The sequence below is a fragment of the Dendrobates tinctorius genome, unplaced genomic scaffold (assembly GCF_039654945.1).
Source record: "Dendrobates tinctorius isolate UK_male_01 unplaced genomic scaffold, ASM3965494v1 ptg000180l, whole genome shotgun sequence".
Lineage (NCBI taxonomy): Eukaryota > Metazoa > Chordata > Amphibia > Anura > Dendrobatidae > Dendrobates > Dendrobates tinctorius.
In genome coordinates this window covers 2,640,109-2,659,889 of record NW_027361847.1, presented here as the reverse complement: position 1 = coordinate 2,659,889, position 19,781 = coordinate 2,640,109, and the positions used below count along the sequence as shown (strand labels likewise).

The window sequence follows — 19,781 nt, the reverse complement described above, 5'->3', positions numbered from 1 at the left end:
ACCAATAATCTGGCAACCCTCCAGCATATCGATCTACCATTGAGAGATAAAGATCAAATCTCAGACTCATCACCAAATAAAAGATAGAAAAGAAAAACGAAGAGAAAGGGAGGGAATACTTGCAAGTACACAAAAATGTCTCAGGACTAGTAACCACTGAGTCTGTTCTCCAAAACCTATGAAGCAAGATTCCCGCAGGTTTTTAGTGAGAGGAATGATTGCTCAAACCAAATCACTAATGCTCTAGGATTATCCCACCGCTGCAACCAATGTGAGGAACAGCCCACCGCTGCCACCAATGTGACGAACGGGCGGACCGCTACCGCCAAATTGTGACGGACAGCGGACCCTGTGCCACCAATACGTCACGATCCCACCACCGGCACGGGTTTGTCAGCAGACGGAGGGACGCGACGCACTGCCGCCACACGGCTATCACAGGCACAGTGGGGGCTTATCTTAGTTATCCCACCACCGGCACCTCGTGACAAAATACAGCAAACTAATCTTGCTCTAACAATTTATCGCAGGGGGGTATTTTGGATGCCCCACCGCTGCTAACAACCTTCCAAGAACTGTAGGGATTTATGTATATCCCACTTTCTCAGTTCCACTTTGGAACTCGCAGCTCTCTGGCGCCCCCCTTACCCTCAAGTCAGTCAGGGAACTGCACCTAGGATAATTGGTCGCCTGACAGCCTGCTTATTGTGCACGGGCTGCTAGACTACTGCAGTAAGGGGATTATCAATGCTGTGGCCGCAGCCCCTCATTCAGCATATAAGACCCGTCTGTACTGCCAGCTAGCCTAGCCAGCTGTGCACACCACGCTGCCACCAGCCACGCTTTACTTTATCAAAGAGTTAATTAAGAGGGTCCGTGACAAACCCCAAATTAGTAGCGATTATCTAAAAAAGGCGCATAGTTCGTTTCTTAAGAGCATGGAGGCAAACTAATAGATTTTTACCATTTAATCACAAAAGGGCAGTGATTACATAGATAAAGAATTGTTACAAAATTGAGACATTAAATATGTACAGATACAAATATAACAAAGGGATTAAAAGACAGAAAGTAACACTAACATGTGTTCAGTCGGTATCAGGCAGACCATGTGGGGGAGTAGGCGGAGCCACACGACTCCACTCATCTGCACGTCTCATCAGCACGGACTCTGTAGCCCCAACTGACTGGAATTCGGTAGGGAATACCTATAGCCTAGGGTCTGTGACCTCACGAGATGGGCAGTCTGGTGAGGTCCAACCCCCTTCTCTCTCAGTTATAACTTAACTAAAAAAGTTATGATAACCATATCTTAATGGGGGAAGCTCGTATGAACTCACCAAGGGTATCATGTTTCCCAGTGTAACGAACCCAACAAGAAAACATCAAGAATGCACTAGATAGGACACTCCATTTGGGAGCAATCCATACCTCAATTTCTGGAAGTCCGAGAATCGTGAAACTTAGGGGTTTAGAAAGCCCTTTGCAGAAATGTGAGTTTCATATCGCTGTCACAAGCAAAGTGCGCGCTAGGCTTCTTTTAATATTTCCTATACCTGTATTCAAGGTTCATGGTTTCAGAACAAAGCAATGCTTTCCCTTGCAAGGGGGTGAAGGCTGCGAGAGGAAATGGACAGTTTCAGGTTACCAGCAAGCACAGAGCTGATAAGGAGGGGGTTGCAGCTACATGACAGGCTCGTCTCCTCAGTGTGTAGCAATGGGGAATTTCTAGAAGGTTCTAGAAACATCATACTTTACTTTAACATACAGATCTTGCAGACATTTTACATTACAGTATCAAAGTTTGGTCTACATTTAAAAGATTTTCCACATTCTGAATATTAGTTTCTTCCCTGTGTGACTGCTCTCGTTTCTCTGTTTCACAAGATTTGATTAATCTGTAAAGTATTTTTCACAGTGTGAACATAAAAATGGCTTTTCTCCTTTGTAACTTCTCCCATATATAATACATTTTGATTTCTTCGTAAAACATTTCCCACATTATGAACATGAATACGGCTTCTTTCCTGTGTGAATTCTCTGATGTCTTATAAGACTCCCTTTATCAGTGAAAGACTTCCCACATTCTGAACATGAAAATGGCTTCTCTCCTGTGTGACTTCTCTGATGTATAACACGTTTTGATTTATTTCTAAAGCATTTCTCACATTCCGAACATGAATATGGCTTCTCTCCTGTATGAATTTTCTGATGTGTAATAAGATTCCATTTATTTGCGAAGGACTTCTCACATTCTGAACATGAATATGGCTTCTCTCCTGTGTGAATTCTCTGATGTTTAATAAGAGTCCCTTTATCTGTGTAGGATTTACCACATTCTGAACATGAATATGGTTTCTCTCCAGTATGAATGCGCTGATGTCTACTAAGATGCCCTTTTTCTATGAAGGTCTTCCCACATTCTGAACATGAAAATGTCTTTTCTCCTGTGTGAATTTTCTTATGTTGAATAAGATTTACTTTTTGTGTAAAGCATTTCCCACATTTTAAACAGGAATATGGCTTCTCTCCTGTGTGAATTCTTTCATGTCTAATAAGACTTCCTTTATCTTTGAAGGACTTCCCACATTCTGAACATGAAAATGGCTTTTCTCCTGCGTGAATTCTCTCATGTTTAGCAAGATATGATTTATATTTGAAACATTTCCCACATTCTGAACATGAATGTGGCTTCTCTCCTGTATGAATTTTCTGATGTGTAATAAGATTCCATTTATTTGCGAAGGACTTCTCACATTCTGAACATGAAAATGTCTTTTCTCCTGTGTGAATTTTCTTATGTTGAATAAGATTTACTTTATGTGTAAAGCATTTCCCACATTCTAAACATGAATATGGCTTCTCTCCTGTGTGAATTCTTTCATGTCTAATAAGACTTCCTTTATCTTTGAAGGACTTCCCACATTCTGAACATGAAAATGGCTTTTCTCCTGTGTGAATTTTCTTATGTTGAATAAGATTTACTTTATGTGTAAAGCATTTCCCACATTCTAAACATGAATATGGCTTCTCTCCTGTGTGAATTCTTTCATGTCTAATAAGACTTCCTTTATCTTTGAAGGACTTCCCACATTCTGAACATGAATATGGCTTCTCTCCTGTGTGAATTCTTTCATGTCTAATAAGACTTCCTTTATCTTTGAAGGACTTCCCACATTCTGAACATGAAAATGGCTTTTCTCCTGCGTGAATTCTCTCATGTTTAGCAAGATATGATTTATATTTGAAACATATCCCACATTCTGAACATGAATATGGCTTCTCTCCTGTGTGAATTCGCTTATGTATAACAAATTTTGATTTATTTGTAAAGCATTTCCCACATTCTGAACAGGAGAATGACTTTTTTCCTTTGTAAGTTTTTTTTGTTAAAAAATCTGAGCTTGTAGTAAGTTGCTTGTCGCACTGAAATCTTGTATCCACTTTGTCACCTGGAATTGTGGTAACAATGTGAGATTGCTCAGGAGAGGGTTCCTCATGATTAGGAGGATTATAAGAACGTGAAGTACTATGAAGTCCAGGAGATCCATGAAGGGTAATGAGGTTTTCTCCATTACAGTGATTCCCAATATCTTCATTTTTACAATTTAGTGATAAACCGTTATTCTCACAAGGATTTCCTATAAGGATGAAAGATAGATTGGATGTTATTTTTTTTCTACAAAACAAAATAGATTTCTTAAGTTATTTTATGGAGCTCACAATGAAGATCCTCGTCAATGAAAGTACCGGTATTAAGAAAAAGAATTGAAAAAGCGCAGTGGGATCTTATCCAAGTTACACAAGGAGGATAAAGTGGTAAAATGTGCTCATATTATAGGGCTGTGTGTGACACAACCACTATCAGTCCACAGTCTAGATGCTAAAAACACAACAACCAGGCACATAAAGGTAAATAGATCTCAGGCAATAATAAACCATAAATAAGCAAATATGCTCAAAAGGCACTTCCCAGTCATATAGAAAAAGGAGAACAAATTTAGCGTGCACATACAGTATATCACCTTAACATTTATAACTCCTCCACAGACCATAACATCAAAAACATTTAAATGAGGCCAGATAGTGACTAAATCTTACCCATGCTAATGGGACAGTCCCAAACAGAAATGCATAAAATCCCTAACGCACGTTTCTCTTCTTTATTTCATAGCTTTCTCAAGAAGTAACTGTAGAATGAAGTCCTGCAGGATCTTATAACCACGAGAACCCTGGTCACTTGGCCAGTGGCTAGCCAATCGGATCAGACTATCGATGCATGCACGAATCACCACGCTCGCCTCTTATCCATTCCCAGCCATCATGCCACCTGTACACATGACCGAGAGCAAGAACGCATGATCAAGGCACCCGGACATGCAGACAGCAGCATAATGATGCTGGGATGTGAACAAGAGCGCAAAGCGGCAAAACAGTGTCACTTGAAAACAACATGCATTTCCTATGGAAAAAGCCCCTTCTATTTTGCTATCTATGTGTAAACACAAGTACCAGCTCTCTGGACAGACCATTTCCTGTCTTACTTTCCGTATATACTGGTGTATAAGCCGATCCGTGTGATATAGAAGAGTTAATGGTTTGCTTTTATATCCCTTTAAATGCCTTTAAGACTTCAATTGCCTTTTGCCTTATTATTGCTAGAATTATTCTTATGTAGACTAGTAGTCTCTGTCTTCAAGGAAACTATACTTGTTATCATATTTGTTCTCAACAACATGTTCTGGGTACATTGTAAACAAGGTACGACCCTGAGGTGATGGTGGGGGCCAAATGAGCTCCATAGAGTCACATATTGTTGTAAATGGTATAAAAACATGTCTTATATTTCATTACGTCAGATAAAGTCATTTAGCCACGACCAGTGTGTGTGTCACTTTGTCTCCAAGCGCTTGTGAACAGAAGGGCGAGAAACCTCACAATTCGGACTCACTGGTGATCTGGACAGCTGACGCTTGGTCAGAACAAAAGCAGGTACGACAGTTTGACGCCCAACGGGGACCGTGGAAACCAGCCTATTCGGAATCCGTATGTGGGAGCTTCCTGGGAGGTTGAATATGCAGAATCCAGGCTGCAGCAGGTGAGAACATTTATTCTTTCATTGATTCTGCATCTACAGCTTCTCTAAGGATCTCTACATATCTCTGGGTAAGACTGTACAACACGGTTCAAAAGAACCCACATCACCAGTGAGTGGTGAGTATGTCTGTATGAGAGTTGAATAATAGAGTAATAAGATAATAATTGTCATCTGTATTATCTGTCAATCTGCTCTAGCAATATACTAATATACTAACTGGTTGTGTACTGGTGTACTGTGTAGCACAAACAAAGTCTGGGATAGACTCTGTGCAGTAGTTGTTGTTTTTGATTGGCAGTAAATCATATGAGGCTGTATTTTGTATAGGGCTGTGGCTGTTTTTGGTTGGTTTGGTTTTCATTGATTCTTGTTTAAAAAGTTGGCTTTGGTGTTCTCAAGAGTGGCAGTGGACACTGCTGTAGGTTAAGGTGTTAAATCCAAGGTCCAAGATAGGCAGGCTGTGTGAATCCTTGTATGTATGTCTATGAGAACCTCTGAATGAGATGAGAGATGAGTAATTGAGTATAAGGGATATAAATAAATCCCTGTTTGATGAGGGGTTGCATTAGGCGTGGTCCTCTGTATGTGACAGAGGACATCATTCAACTCATTTTGAGCTGAATTAGGCGGAGTGATTGAGATAAGGGATTTTTGTTATCTTCTTTTTGTAAAATCAAATAACCGCTAAGTGAAAGAGAAAAAAAAAAAAAAAATCCCCGAATGTGCACGCATGAATGAATTTGATGAATTTGAACCATTCTGTGAAGATTGCAGAGGAGTTCTAGGGGTACTGAGTCAAGGGGCAGGGCCCTACAGAATTTTTTCATGGACTCCTAATGTTGTTACTTTTCCAGTTCTAGTGCAAGGTCCAGGACGGGTACTTTACAGATATTTCAATCTGCATCTGAGATTGAATGAATTGAGTAATGATATAACTCGTGTTATATGTGGTATGACATTGGTAAGTTTTCTGGAATCATTTGGCCAGGCAAGGGCAAGGCGTGGATACTCACATTATACAGTTATTTGACCATACAGTGAAGTTCAGTGGTCACCAGAGATTGATGAGGGTTTTGAGGAGATTGATTCTGATTAAATTTAAAGAACTAAGGAATTCTGTGAAAGATATTACAGTCTGATGGGAGGGGGGAATGATACCGCTGCGCAATTTTTCTTCTCCCTTCGCTCTTATCTCTTATCTCTGCTGAATAAGAGCTGCGCTCAAAATTCTCTGTAATTCTATCCTTAAGGTACGCGCTGAAAGATTTGTGGTTTGTTTAAAGCAACAGTGCTGTACAAAGAGGGGAGGAAAGAAACTGTGCCTATTTTAAGAAAAATTGTGGAAGATTGTTTGATCTTCAGTGTGATTGAATGATTGGTAAAAGATTCATCTGCTTCAAGTCAAATGATTGATGCATAACTGACTGTGGATCCACAGAGGAGGTAGCCGACTGTATGGCTGATAAAGTGGGTTAGTGGCCTATCACACCTGGGCCTTCTTACTTTAGTCAGCGGGTTTTATTGTTGTGGGTGAGAAGCGAGGGCAAGGAGCCCTCTGGATATACCTTGGCAGGCTCGCTCTGACTTGCTAAGTGTGGCCTGTAAGACAGAGGTCCAGGCACACTGGGAGGGCATTTCAGAATAAAGGTGAGCTGTCTAAAGTTGAAATAGCCTTCCCACAAAAATCTATGGAGCTGGGCTGGAAGGATGCAGGCCTGATCCTATTCTAGCCAGCTGATCTAACGGGTGAGAGGCAGAGAGCCTTCCCGCCACATCCTGTAGGTCTACCGGGTGAGAGGCAAGGAGCCTTCCCGCTACACCTTGGAAGGCTCTCTCTGACTTGCTAAGTGTGGCCTGTAAGACAGAGGTCCAGGCACACTGGGAGGGCATTTCAGAAGAAAGGTGAGCTGTCGGTAGAAAAAGGTTGAAGCCATGGGCAACTTTTTCTGTATACGGTCGGTGCCCCCAATGGGATCCAAGACAGCTATGCAGATTGTGAAAGACAGAGAAGGAAAGGAAGCAGTAAAAGATGTGAGACCAATATTTAAAAAGGCGAAAATGCCGGAGTGTGGATGTTTGGATGTACAAAAATGGCACAGTTTCAGAGAGGAGAATAGGGGGTGGATAAAAGACAAAAAGAAAGAGCAACAAGTGAATAAATGGTGTCGTGTGGCAGAAGAAATACAACAGTATGGATGTAAAGAGACTACAGTAGAAAGTAGGGTGTATTATGACTGTTTCGATAAAACAAAGATCTATGACTGCTAGCGCCCCACCTCTGCATCATCAGAGACTGAGACAAGACAGTTGGACTTGTAAACACTGTGGTCAGCCAAACTTAGGCTGGAGAAACACTTGTATGACCTGTACTGCAACCCGACCTAAGCAAATTGCACTAAATCCTCTCCGGACAAGATCACATGTAGTGACAGAGGAAGCTGACTCACTAGAGAGAGCATTGACTTTTGGGGAAGAAGCTAGCAGTGGGCCCAAGGAAGAAGAAGCTAGGGAGCAGCATGTCACGCCCACCGATCATCCAGTGACCTCCACGACCAGACCCATGACTAGAGAAGTACCCACAGCGAGACCGAAAAGGGTGACTAGAATAAGACAGATACAGGAGTATTATCCCTGGAGCCCCTCTGATCAGCTGGCTATGTTAAAACAATTGCCTAACCCTGAAAACCAACCATTCCCATTTTATAGACAACTAAAGGAAATACAGCGGGCATATAAGTGTACCTGGGCAGACCTAGAGAGCTTGGTGAGTTCAAAGGCAGGTGACGTACTAGGACACATAATTAAAACACATACAGATATGACAAAGGATCAAGCTCTGGGCATGGATGATAAATCTGCACGGTCTGGGGAGACATACTGTGAATCACTAAAACAATGGGCTATAGTGAAACAATCAGAGCCGTCCGTTCTCCTGACTGACGTGACACAGCAAAAAGGAGAGAGTGTGGAGATGTACTTTGGACGGTTACAGCTGAAATGGGCAGACATGGGGTACAGTCCAATAAGCCCACTTGACGTTAAGATACTGGTAAATGCATTCATTGACGGTATGAGCAAAGGCTTACGAGACGCAGTACAGACAGCCACACCTGAATGGAGAAATGTAGATCCAACAGATCTCCTAAAGGTGGCAAAAGGAGTTGAACAGACTAGGACAATAAGACGACCTGTCATGTATGCTGGAACACAGGGAAAACAGTGGAGACGTAGCAAGGGACCTAAGGACATAGAAACAGTGAGGTGCTGGAATTGTGGTGAGAATGGGCACTATGCCAACCATTGCAGAAACCCTGTAATGGAGAGTAAGCAGACCAATCTTCCACCTCCCTCGCATACAGACTAGGAAACTGGCAACCCAGTGACAAATGTGTACCCTGTTCTTGTCCCCTCCAGACCTGGTCCTGCCTTGATGATCACCATAACAATGCCGGGAGGGAAAGAGGCAGAATTTTTGATTGACACTGGGGCAGACTGGACTGTGGTACACAGAGACTTGATAATGCCAGACATGATTACTAATGAGATTGTGGAATGTGTGGGGGTAGAGGGGCAAGTGACAATACCCCTATGACTAAACAAATAAGACTAAAATTGCGAGATAGCCAAGAGGTACTTACAAAACTTATTGTTAGTGATAACATTCCTATGAATTTACTGGGAGCAGATGTGCCGAGTGCGATCCCGGCCATCATACAGTACTCTCCTGAGGGTATTACAGTCACAAGTCCCCTCTCAGATAAACATTTGTGTAAGATTGCGGCAATGGTGTATATGACAAAAGCGGTGAAACTAACACCTGACACCAAAATGCCTGAGGATGAGGAAATGGGACAGGTGCCCGACACTGTTTGGGCAAGGGGGAAAAACTGATGTGGGTCGGCTGCACATTCCCCCTGTCATGATTAAATTGAAAGAAGGAAACACTCCTCCTTGTTTAAAGCAATACCCCTTGAGCCTGGCCAAATCAATGGCCCTGAGAAGAGATATTGAAGAGTATGTTAAGGCAGGGGTTCTGGTGCAAAGATCTTCCCCCTGCAATACCCCTTTGTACCCCATTAAGAAAAAAGGACCAAAGGGTTCCCCTGACACTTACCGGATGGTTCATGACTTAAGGGCTATTAATGATGTTACAGAAAGTGTGACGTCCATTGTCCCTGACCCACACACAATACTGTCACAGATCCCAGCAATGGCAGCATGTTTCACAGTTATTGATTTGGCGAATGCATTTTTTCTCTGTACCCCTGCACCCTGACTGTCAGTATCTTTTTTCCTTTACTCATGAAGGTAAAAAATATTGTTGGAAGGTCCTCCCACAAGGAGGAAAAAACTCCCCTACCATCTATTCAACAGCAATGGCAGGGGTCCTTGAGCAATGGCAACCACCTCATGCACAGGTAGTACTTTTGCAGTACGTGGATGACCTTTTGCTCTGCTGCCCGGACCAGACATCCTGCAAGGAAGCTACAGTTTCCTTGCTATGTTTTTTAGCAGAAAAGGGTTGCAAGGTCTCACGTGACACATTACAGTATTGTAAACAAAAGGTGACATTTTTTGGACATTGTACTGCCGAAGGTACGAGACACCTGACTGAAGACAGAAAACAGGCTATTCAAAATCTCCCTCTACCCAGGTCACATCAGCATTTACGCACTTTCCTAGGTTTAGTGACCTACTGTAGGCCTTGGATAAGGTCTGCTTCACAAATGATGCAACCACTTTATGACTGCTTGCCATCAGACCCCTATGACCTCACTCAAGAAGCAATTGATTCCTTCCATTCTCTCAAACTGCTCATTGTGTCAGCCCCGGCCTTAGGCATTCCAAATTATGACCAGCCATTTTCCTTGTTTTGCACAGAGCAGGAAGGACATGCTACCGCAGTACTGACACAACAACATGGGGGGAAACAGAGACCAATAGCTTACTACTCTGCACAATTAGACCCAGTGATCCGAGGGTCCCCTACGTGTGTCTGTGCGGTAGGAGCAGCGGCACTATTACTAGGAAAGGCATGTGAGATCACACTGGCGTTTCCTTTAACAATCTATTCCCCACATGACATCCATGCCATACTCGTACAAGTTCAACCGAAACATCTGTCTATGGCCAGACAGCTCCGACTTGAGTGTGCTCTACTAATTCCTGAGTATGTTACCCTCAAAAGATGTAACGTTCTGAATCCAGCCACCCTCCTGCCTGTGGATTCAGAAAAGGGGGAATTGGTGACCGTATTAGCGAGTGAGGAAGGATACATTGACATGACGCATGAACCTGACTGCATAGAACTGATGAGTCAGGAGACAGTTGGGTTTTGCACATGTTCATGAAAAACCTGTTCCTAATGCAGATTTTGAGTTTTTTGTAGATGACCCCAGATACCACCAGGATGGACGATTCTACACTGGATATGCAGTAGTATCCTCACATGAGGTAATCCAAGCGGAACCACTCTCTCCTCACATGTCGGCGCAGGAGGCAGAGTTGAAGGCACTCACTGAGGCGTGTAGAGCCGCTGCAGGTAAAGTCGCTAATAGTTACACAGATTCAAATTCTGCATGGGGAATAGCCCATGATTATGGCCCTATCTGGAGAAGCAGAGCGTTCCTTACATCAGCCGGTAAGCCCATTAAGAATGCAGAGCTGGTGAAACAATTGATGGAGGCATTGATGTTACTAGTCCAGGTTGGCATTGTCAAGGTAAAAGCACACACAAAGGTGACTCCGTGGAGGTAGAGGGCAACAGAAGGGTGGACGAGGCTGCTAAAGTAGCAGCCAGGCGGCCTAGGAAGCAGTGGACGGTGGCGGGGAGTCAGCGTATTCCAGCCACACTGAGCTTAGATGTCCTGAAATCTCTCCAGCAAAAGGCTGCCCAAACAGAGAAGGTACACCGGGGGAGATTGGGAGCTGAGCTGAACTCAAATGGAGTATGGGAGAATAAGGATAAGTTGTGTCTACCGAAGTCCCTGTTCCCCGATTATGGCGCAAGCAACACATGGCCCCAAGCACGCCTCCAAAAGTCACATGTGTGCTATGGTAGATGCCTTCTGGATCGCTCCAGGTTTCAGTTACGCAGCAACGAAACTTGTACAATCATGCCTCATCTGTGCACAGCACAACCCAGGTAAAACAGTAAAAGTCCCTAAGAAAGTGAAATCTAGGCCTCTCTACCCGTTTCAGAGACTGCAGATTGATTACATACAGCTACCAAAGGTAGGAGTGTACGAATATGTCCTAGTATGTGTAGATCTCTTCTCTGGTTGGCCGGAAGCCTATCCGGTAAAATGTGCAAATGCTAAAACAACTGCAGACAAACTGATGAAAGAACTGATCTGCAGGTATGGTGTCCCAGAAACCATAGAAAGTGATAGAGGTGCACACTTCACGGGAGAAATAATGAGGGAAGTCATGCAGGCCCTGGGTGTACAGCAAGCATTTCATACACCATATAGGCCACAAAGTAGTGGGAAAGTGCAAAGACTAAATAGTACACTTAAACTGAAAATTCAAAAGACCATGGCAGACACAGGAAAGAGCTGGGTGGAGTGCTTGCCTCTTGCACTCTTTCCAGTCAGACACACCAAATAGAAAGACAGGCTTGTCTCCCTTTGAAGTCCTGTTTGGTAGTGCACCAAAGACTGGTCTTTACTTCCCACAGGTGCTGCAAATGCAACACGGTAATATGACAGCCTACGTCCAGGCCTTACAGGAAAGACTTAATGTGGTGCATAAACATGTGTTCTCATCCATTCCAGATCCTAATGCCAGTGCAGATGTGCATCAGCTGAATCCAGGTGATTGGGTGGTTATACGCAGACACGTGAGGAGGAGCCTGGACCCACGATTTGACGGCCCCTTCCAAGTCCAGCTGACCACATCCACCTCAGTAAAACTTGAGGGAAAGCCCACCTGGATCCACGCCAGTCACTGCAAGAAGGTCCTTTCACCAGCAGAATGACTGTTCTCCTCATCACCTTGCTGGCAGTGACCGGGTTACTGCACTCTACAGAGACACAGGATAAACTCTTAAAAGTTGACTGGGAAAACAAACTTATTCGGCATCATGCTCTTCTTATAAAGGACATGGAAGGACAGAAACCAAAGGACTGTTGGATCTGTACACACAGCCCAGTATCTGCAAGGACTATGCCATACTTAGCCTTACCTCTGGAGCCATGGGAGGTATTAACCCCACACTGCCTACACCATGAGACTTGGACTCAATCTATTTGTGCCCCATGATATATCGGATGGGCCGCTAATCCCTGGTTTCAGTTTAATATAACGCGGCCAAAAGGTACAAATGTGGTGGCGGGAATATGACTCAGATGTCGGAAATATGGTCGCCAGGAGGAGGACTGAAATCGCTCACTCAGACCCTATTCCCAATGATGGACTGTGGTTCAGTCTTCAACACACTGGAGCAAATACCTGTGGTGAGGACAATAATTGCTTCCGCATATACACTCGCGATCAAACACAGGTTAATGAGACAGTGTACCAGGATGGTGTTGAAGGCTGTAAATAATCTACTGGTAAAATAATAAGGAAAGAAAGGGGTAAATGTACATCTGGTGTAAGTGGAAAACAAATGAATAATACTCGGTGCGCCCATAAGCCTATGTCAGGACTTTTGAGTTTATACCAATGTATACAGACCCCTGGTCACGTTTGTGTTCTCCCTGAAGGAGTATTCTTGGTTTGCGGACATCGTGCCTACAGGTGGGTGAGCCCAGACATAAGAGGGGTCTGCACGCTTGCCAAACTAACGCCAGCCACTTTCATAGTTCCTCATAGTAAAATAGACACTGCAGAAGTTCCAATTCACACCTCGTATAGAAGGGCTGCAGACAATAAGCCAAATGGAAGGCAGCATCTAGTAGAAATGGGGATAGCAAATAAAATATTCAGTAGTATGCTAATATACCCCTTCATAACACAAATGTGGGATAAATTAGTGGAAGCTACCGACTTCCTGGACGATCAGATTTTCCAGATTCTTGAAGTTCTTAATGAAACTAATACAATACAGAGACAATTAATCATAGTTACCAACCAACATACTATAGTACTAGATTACCTGACAGCAAAAGAAGGAGGAATGTGTCAGATAATTGGTCCCACCTGTTGTAATTATATCGGCCCTGCTGGCAGTCTCCAGATCAGGGCCAGTATAGACAAAACAGGTGAACGTAGAGACCAATGGTTAAAGCAACACTGTGCAAACAGAGACTCCTGGTGGGGTAACACATTCTCTTTTCTAAATCCAGCAAATTGGTTTAATGGCCTTGCAGGATGGATTTTTGGCATTTTGCAGACTTGTATGCAAATTTTGTTGTTTTGCTTATTGTTTTATGTAGCCGTAAAAGCGCTAATATATGTATTACTTAAGCTACTGAATAATGTATGTGTGGAAAAAAAATCTAAGGCTGAACCTTCTGTAGTGTATCATAGACCCCAGGTGGCCATTGCTGATGGGGAAAGTGAGTGTCCACACTGAGGGTGGATGGGCGAAGCAGGTAGGAAGCCCCCTTATGGGTACTAGACCCATGAGACAGTAGCTCCTTTGTGGACATCAGCTGACCCTGTGGCAAAGCTTATACCATTTACAAAAGGGGGAAATTGATATAGAAGAGTTAATGGTTTGCTTTTATATCCCTTTAATTACCTTTAAGACTTCAATTGCCTTTTGCCTTATTATTGCTAGAATTATTCTTATGTAGACTAGTAGTCTCTGTCTTCAAGGAAACTATACTTGTTATCATATGTGTTCTCAACAACATGTTCTGGGTACATTGTAAACAAGGTACGACCCTGAGGTGATGGTGGGGGCCAAATGAGCTCCATAGAGTCACATATTGTTGTAAATGGTATAAAACACCCCTGGCATTTCATTACGTCAGATAAAGTGATTTGGCCATGACCAGTGTGTGTGTCACTTTGTCTCCAAGCGCTTGTGAACAGAAGGGCGAGAAACCTCACATTCGGACTCACTGGTGATCTGGACAGCTGACGCTTGGTCAGAACAAAAGCAGCTACGACACTATTGCAGAGGCTCCTTTGGCTTCTGGTCACAGAGATACAGCTGAAGGTCCTCTGGGCAGTTAAACAAAAACTGCTCTATTGCAATGAGTGCTTTCAGCTGCTGGACAGTGGTGAGCTTCAATCTCATGGTCAATTGGTCAACTGCTATCAGTAAGGCCCGCATGTGAGTGGTCCGCTATCTGCAGTACCTCAACGCATACTCCAGAGCTTCTTCTGCTATGTCTCAGGGGTCAAGCAGACCCTGCTTGATATCCTCATAGCTCAGGGTTGTCTCCCTGTGCTGATACCCAAAGATTTCCAGGGCCTTACCCCTGAGGCGATGGGTTAAGAACCAGACCCACTGGCACTCAGGCAGATAATATTGATGGCAACTTTTTTTCAAATGCCAGCAAAAAAGTTTCCAAATCCCCTCCGTTGTCCAGCAGGGGTGACCATAGGTGACCATAGGTGACCTTGCCTCCAGACTCCAGTCTGACAGCTTTCAGGAGGGTACCTGAGCCTGCCTGGCTAGAGGGACGGGCAGGTGGTAAGAAACCCACTGCAGGACTGATAGTTGACGACTGACTCCTTGGGGAGCCTGGGCTGGACTCCCCCCCCCCCCCCTCTTATTGAGCAACACAGTCTTCCACCTCCTCCCCACCATCTGTAGCACTGGCAATCTCCCTGACTCTGGCCAGCCTTTCAATCTTTGCTCACTGACACAGAACTGCAGCCTTATGCACCCACACAGCTTAAAGTGTTGGCACTCAGACTGTCTATTGCTAAGTTAATCTTAAGACATCAGCGGCAAAAAGCTACTGCTGACCGTCCTTAGTGTCTGGGAGTATGGGTCCCACAATTACACACTATTATCTATATCCCACTGCACTGCCAACACATGTGAAGGATGGCAACAGAGAGATCACACAGAATCCCACCGCTGCCACATGTGAAGAGTCCGCACCACGTCTGATACCACTATTATGTCCAAGGGATCACGCTCTCCTCACTGGGGACACGCAAGGTCAGCTTGGCACAGTTTTACACAGACACTTACTGTCCACACAGGCAAAGGGAGGCACGGGGAGTGAGTGTATATGGCCCACACCGTCACTGATGTGACTGCACCCTCGCTCACAACCCTGACATGCTGAGATGCCTCTTTCACGAACACCAGTGAAACAAAGCGCAACCAGACCGGTATGACTGCCACCAGTTCCTTGTTAGACATAAGCCTACAACGAAATTATATTGGGCAAGAAACCAGCCCCGGCAGCATGGAAAGTTAAGCCGACAACATAAACTTGTGGGTGAAGATAAAAGAGCAGAACAAGGTTACATTACATATTTAATCGCCTTAAGGGCATACCAGACAAAAGACTATATACACAATTGTTATACATATACAATATTCAGATATACAAATAGAAATAGTGGTAGGACCAAGTATGCAAAAGATTAGAGTAAGTTACCAGTCAGATGAAAGGGCTGACTACCAGGGGAGGGGCTGCCACATGGGAGCCTGTTGGTCCCCTTTGTTCCTTGAGTTCTCCCCACACGAAGTCATCCGCCCTCCCCACAGAAAAAGCAGTAATTTGTGCTTTACCTGAGTATTTAACCCCTTGGGGTCACACCTCTTCTGTTCACTGCACTGGACCTCAATCCCCTCACTTGCCTCTAGCAGATAAAAACTCTAAAACCTAAGAAGGCCAGTTTCAAAGACACAAAGGCGTTTTCTGCTTCAGGAGTCCATGTAACTTTGCTACCTGGCTCCTACGAGCCATTCTACGCAACGGTGTGTAGCTAGGATGTACAGGAAGTTCATATTCTCCTAATGAAATCCTAGTTGTCTGAACAAAGCAGTTACTCTGCATAGGCTCCGCAGGAGGTCTTCCTGTAGTACTTTGATATTGGCTAGCTGGTGTAGACTGTGAGCCCTCGCGGGCAGGGTCCCCTCTCCTTGTGTGTCCCTTGTCTTACACATGTTTATTATACTTGTCTATATATGTTTTGCTTGTGTCACCACTTTAAGGACGCCCCTCCAGGATTTATTTACCCGTCAGCTGCCATCTGAACTTATATGTCTAGAGGGGCTGTATGTTATACACCAGGGCAATGGAGCCAGATGTTATACATTGGAGGGAGTCTACAGGACTGGATGTATTGCATCTGTTTATATACACAAACTCGTGATCCCGTTTATGTTACAGCAATCCTCCATCCTAGAAAAGTGACTAAACATATTTCATGTACTGTCACCTACCTGGTGTTCTCCACTTGTCTCCAACTGAGACCTGTGTTCTGGCCCTCCTACATCCCAGATAGTCATCGGAGCACAGCCGTACTTTCTGTACAGGAGCAGCTGCTCCATCACCGGACCGGAGACTCACACACACAATATCACACGTCGGTCATTATTACATACCTGTGAAAACATCTACCGGCATCTCCTTCTTCCCGTCACTCACACACGGCTGATCCCCCCTCGTCATCGCTTCTTCTTCGGTCTCATCCTCCACTTTATTCTTAGTTGGATCTTCCTCCTGATATATCAGATGTAACAATCAGCACAATACGAGAAACCACCAAAATCTGTGACATCTATGACCTCGCTCAGAAATGTCCCCCATATACAGATCCGGTACAGGGCTCAGCGCCATCTACCTGATGATCCTCCGGGATGTTGTGATTCTCCTCCGGACAGTCCTGGGGATACAGAGGACGGGGACATCTCTCTGGTGGATTCCTTTCCACAAGTCCATCTATATGAAACACACAGTGATGGAATAGATTGTGTCATGTGATAAGATGATGGGAGTAGCAGTAGGTGACCACAGAACAGACATGACAGTCTCCCCTCCTCACCCTGCTGATCGGCCCATATTGCGGTCGCCTCTTGTGCTCCATGTATAACATCAACCTTAATATCAATCAGATCTTCACCCTACAATGAAAAATGTAAGATGAGCTCAGGTCCCATCACTTCATGGTCAGATGTTGTGGGGGCTTCAGTGTCATCTACCTGATGATCTTCCGGGATGGTGTGATTCTCCTCTGGACAGTCCTGGGGATACAGAGGACGGGGACATCTCTCTGGTGGATTTCTCCTCCTGGATCCATCTGTGGAGACACACAGACTGAATACATGACCTGCCGTGTATCTGTCTATATATGAGACAACTGTCAAAACCAGTATGTCAAAGTTTTCAGCCAAGAAATTACGCAGATTTCGCCACAGCCACCATTATGTCAGGGAAGGACACACCGCTGCCTCCAATTGTCAGGACAATTACGAAATTGACTGACTAGTGATTGGCGAGGCTGCAACTGTTTTCACTAATAGGCCGGTTATTGGGAACTCACAGTGAGAGTATAGTATATACACCTCCGATTCCAAAGCATGAAATACATACTCTTGTGGGGAAGTGGACGGGACCGCGGGTACCTGCATGCCGGGTCCGGAACTTGAGAGGCTGCGTCTCCTGTCCCCGGGAGGAAGCAGGAGAGAGACAGAGCTTCATGGAGTGACAGGGGGCGGGGAAACTCATAAGCGGGCGCAGGATGGCATGGCTAGTAAGGGGAAGCACGCGAAAAGGAAGGGTCAGGCGCCAACGGAGGGCAGCTCGCAGGAGAGTGGTGAGGAGTGGGCACGGTTTCCCCCTCCCTTACCAGAGCATACCGGGGCAGTGACAGGCAGTGCTGCACCTGATGAGAGAGACAGGGACCACTGTGCTGAGTGCAGAGCAGTGTGAAGCCGGGCCGGAGAGTGCAGAGAAGTGTGAAGCCGGACCAGAGAGAGTGCAGAGCCATGTTAAGCCGATCCAGAGAGTACAGAGCTGTGCAAAGCTGTGCACGCGGAGCAGTGCCACGCAGACCAGCGTCCACCGTCACCCGCCGCCAACAGCGGGGATCGGGGAGAGCGAGACGTACAGGGTGTGTCCAGTGACTGCCAGAGAACCGGGTGCTATGCCCTACGTGACCATGAGTACCGCACACGTTGCAAAAGAGAGACCGTATACCAGACTGACACTTGCGCCCTGACCCTGACTGGATCAGTAGATTGTTGCCCTGACATTTTGGACTGGACGTTCCTAGTGGAAATAACATAGGGGCCACGTTGGGCCCATACAGGACTGATGCCCGTGCCTTTATTTAGTCAGGTTAATATATGGACAAGGGGCAGAGGAAGGTGCCGGAGACCGACCACTGTCACCAGAAGACGGACCAACGTCTACAGCGACCTCCTGGAGGAGGCGTAGCGCCCGCTGTTGTCGGCGCTTTGGAGTACGCAGCAGCAGAGCCAGGACTTCCTGATATACCTGTTATGCAAATTGTCACGCATTTCTACTGTTATTATTGTGCTGTGCCTTTAATACCGTTTAACTCTTATCTCCCTGCGTGGAGTAATTTCCCCTGTAAATAAACCTGTTAACCCTTGCTCGGCCTCCTGCGTGGTGCTGCATCCCGCGTTCCTGCTTGAATCCTACACTGTATATATTACACACACAGCAGGTGAAATAAGTATTGAACACATTATCATTTAAGAGAGGTACAAAACAAACCTGTAAAGTCCTGATACCGGATAAAATCTATCAGTAATTAGAAAGCAATCCTGCCACTTAGGGATAAATAATATCAGCTGGTTCACCTGATGGCCTATAAAAAGGGTGTCTCATTATCAACGTGCCACACAAGAACATCTTGTGATGGGTAAAGCCAGTGAGCTGTCTGAAGACCTTTGCTACCTTATTGCTGCAAAGCATACTGATGGCATTGGTTACATAAGAATTCCTAAACTACTGAAGGCTCCAGTGAGCACTGCTGGAGCCATAATCTGAAGACAACAAAGTGCACCCTGCAAGATTTCATACAAAAGGAGTGTAAAGAATTATCAGAAGAGTTATCTAAGAGCCAAGAACCACTTGTGGAGATCAACAGACAGAACTGGAATGATCAGGGACAATGGTTTCAAAGAAAACTCTAAGTAATACGCTCAGCTTACGTGGTCTATATGCACGCTCACTACGCAACCTCCATGGCCTGTATGCACACTCACTACGCAACCTCCATGGCCTGTATGCACGCTTATTATGCAACCTAAATTGCTGAGCAAAAAGCATGTTCAAGAACGGTTTAAGATTTGCTCAACATTTAGACAAAACACTGGGAGAATATTGTCTGGTCAGACGTAGTTCCTGCAACTTGAGTGATCATCCTTTACAATGTCCAGTTCTTCGCTGTCCATCTCAAATATGTCCTGGTCTTACTTGGCAGTAGTCAATATAGTTGTCTTCTTTGTGTTGAGTAGGAGTCTAGGAGTCCCATGCTCGAGTTTCTATCTTGACCCTCCCACAAGTCCTTCATTCTATCTACGCTTGTTGCTATCGATGTTGTATCATCTGCACATTTAACATTGTTGATAATTCGTCCAGTAATTTTGATTCTTTTTCAGCAAGTCCAGCATTCCTGACAATAGCTTCTGCATGTAAATTGAAGAGAAATGGTGACAAGATGCCACCTTGCCGGAAGCCTTGCTCTACTTTGTACCATACCGTGTCCCATTCGGACTGTTGCTCTTGGTCGATGTAAAGGTTCCTAATCACGTTAATCAGATTGTTCGGTACACCAATATCATTCA

The 19,781-nt window shown here is 44.8% G+C and overlaps 1 pseudogene; it reads right to left on the bottom strand.

Annotated features, from left to right (window-relative positions):
- Positions 1–953: 953 nt before the first annotated feature.
- The window catches only part of LOC141054911 (uncharacterized), a 114,818-nt pseudogene continuing 95,990 nt past the window's right edge, over positions 954–19,781 (bottom strand).